Source organism: Otolemur garnettii, unplaced genomic scaffold (genome assembly GCF_000181295.1).
Source record: "Otolemur garnettii isolate 467f Iridium unplaced genomic scaffold, OtoGar3 scaffold00013, whole genome shotgun sequence".
Classification (NCBI taxonomy): domain Eukaryota; kingdom Metazoa; phylum Chordata; class Mammalia; order Primates; family Galagidae; genus Otolemur; species Otolemur garnettii.
The window spans coordinates 29,642,501-29,645,485 of record NW_003852408.1 but is presented as its reverse complement, the minus strand read 5'-3'; positions in this window follow the sequence as shown (position 1 = coordinate 29,645,485).

The window sequence follows — 2,985 nt, the reverse complement described above, 5'->3', positions numbered from 1 at the left end:
GGAAACACACCTAGCTTCAAAAGACAAATTAAAACTCTAAGTTAAAGGCTGGAAGACAATTTTTCAGGCAAACAGAATTCAGAAGAAAAGAGGAGTTGCCATCTTAATTTCAGATACATGTGGATTTAAAGCAACTAAAGTCAAAAAAGACAAAGATGGTCACTTTATATTGGTCAAGGGAATAATACAACAAGAAGACATTTCAATTCTAAATATTTATGCACCCAATTTAAATGCTCCCAGATTCTTGAAACACACCTTACTCAGTCTGAGCAATATGTTATCCTATAATACCATAATAATAAGGGATTTTAACACTCCTCTTACAGAGCTAGACAGATCCTCTAAACAGAAATTAAACAAAGATATAAGAGACTTAAATGAGACCCTAGAACAACTGTGCGTGGTAGACCCATATAGAATACCCCATCCCAAAGATAAATAATATACATTCTTCTCATTGCCCCATGGAACATTCTCCAAAATTAGTCATATCCTAGGACACAAAACAAACCTTAACAGAATCAAAAGAATTGAAATTTTACCTTGTATTTTCTCAGACCACAAGGCACTACAGGTGGAACTCAACTCCAACAAAAACCTTCAACCCCACACAAAGGCATGGAAATTAAACTACCTTCTGTTGAATGACAGTTGGGTGCAGGAAGAAATAAAACAGGAAATCATTACCTTCCTTGAGCATAACAACAATGAAGACATAAACTACCAAAACCTGTGGGATACTGCAAAAGCAGTTTTGAGAGGAAAATTTATCACTTTAGATGCCTATATTTGAAAAACAGAAAGAGAGCACATTAACAAACTCACAAGCCAACTTACAGAATTGGAAAAAGAACAATTTAAGCCTAAACCCAGCAGAAGAAAAGAAACATCCAAAATTAAACTAGAGATCAATGAAATTGAAAACAAAAGAATCATTCAGAAAAGTAATGAAATAAGAAGTTTTTTTTTGAAAAAATAAATAAAATAGATAAACCTTTGGCCAGACTAACTAGAAATAGAAAAGTAAAATCTCTAGTAAATTCAATCAGAAATGATAAAGGGGAAATTACAACTATTGCCACAGAGGTACAAGAGATCATCTCTGAATACTACCAGAAATGCTATTCCCAGAAATTTGACAATGTAAAGGAAATGGATCAATATTTGAAATCACACCCTCTCCCTAGACTTAGCCAGGAAGAAATAGAGCTTCTGAGCAGACCAATTTTCAAGCACTGAGATTAAAGAAACAATAAAAAGTCTTCCAACAAAAAATGCCCTGGTCCAGATGGCTTCACATCAGAATTCTATCAAACCTTCAAGGAAGAGCTTATTCTTGTAACTGCAGAAATTATTCCAAAAAATTGAGGAGGAAAAAATTGGAATTTTCCCCAACACATTCTATGAAGCAAACATCACCCGGATACCAAAAACTAGGAAAAGACCCAACTAAAAAGGAGAATTTCAGACCAGTTTCACTAATGAATGTAGATGCAAAAATTCTCAACAAATCCTAGCCGATAGATTACAGCTTATCATTAAAAAAGTCACACATCACAATCAAGGAGGTTTCTTCCCAGGGATGCAAGGCTAGTTTAACATACGCAAGTTCATAAGTGTTATCCACTGGATTAACAGAAGCAAAAACAAAGACCATATGATCCTCTCAATAGATGCAGAAAAAGCATTTGATAAAATCCAAATCCTTTTCTAATTAGAACACTGAAGAGTATAGGCATACATGTCACATTTCTGAAACTGATCGAAGCTATCTATGACAAACCCACAGCTAATATTTTACTGAATGGAGTAAAACTGAAAGCTTTTCCTCTTAGAACTGGAACCAGACAAGGTTGTTCTCTGTCACTATTTAACATAGTGCTGGAAGTTCTAGTCAATACAATTAGGCAAGACAAGGAAATAAAGGGCATCCAAATGTGAGCAGAGGAGGTCAAACTCTCCCTCTTTGCTGATGATATGATCTTATATTTAGAGAACCCCAAACACTCAACCACAAGATTCCTGTAAGTCATTAAAAAATACAGTAATGTCTCAGGATATAAAATCAATGTCCACAAGTCAGTAGCCTTTGTATATGCCAATAATAGTCAAGATGAGAAGCTAATTAATGACACAACTTCCTTCACCATAGCTTCAAAGAAAATGAAATACCTAGGAATATACCTAACAAAGGAGGTGAAGGACCTCTATAAAGAAAATTATGAAATACTAAGAAAGGAAATAGCAGAGGATATTAACAGATGGAAGAATATACCATGCTCATGGCTGGGAAGAATCAACATTGTTAAAATGTCTATACTTCCCAAAGCAATCTACCTATTCAATCCCATCCCTATTAAGATACCAACACTGTACTTTCAAGATTTGGAAAAAAATGATTCTGCATTTTGTATGGAACCAAAAAAAACCAGTATAGCTAAGGTGGTTCTTATTAATAAAAACAAAGCTGGGGCATCACCATACCAGATTTTAGGCTGTACTACAAAGCCACAGTGGTCAAGACAGCATGGTACTGGCACAAAAATAGAGACATAGATGTTTGGAAGCGAATAGAAAACCAGGAAATGAAACTAACATCTTACAACCACCTAATCTTTGATAAATCAAACAAGAACATACCTTGGGGGAAAGACTCGCTATTCAATAAATGGTGCTGGAGGACTGGATATCCACATGTAAAACTGAAATTGGACCCACACCTTTCTTTACTCACAAAAATTGATTCAAGATGGATAAAGGACTTAAATTTAAGGCATGAAACAATAAAAATCCTCAAAGAAAGCATAGGAAAAACACTGGAAGATATTGGCCTGGGGAAAGACTTCATGAAGAGGCTCAGCACCTGTGGCTCAAGCGGCTAAGGTGCCAGTCACATACACCTAAGATGGTGGGTTCAAATCCAGCCTGGGCCTGCCAAACAACAATAATGGCTGCAACCAAAAAATAGCCGGGCATTGTGGC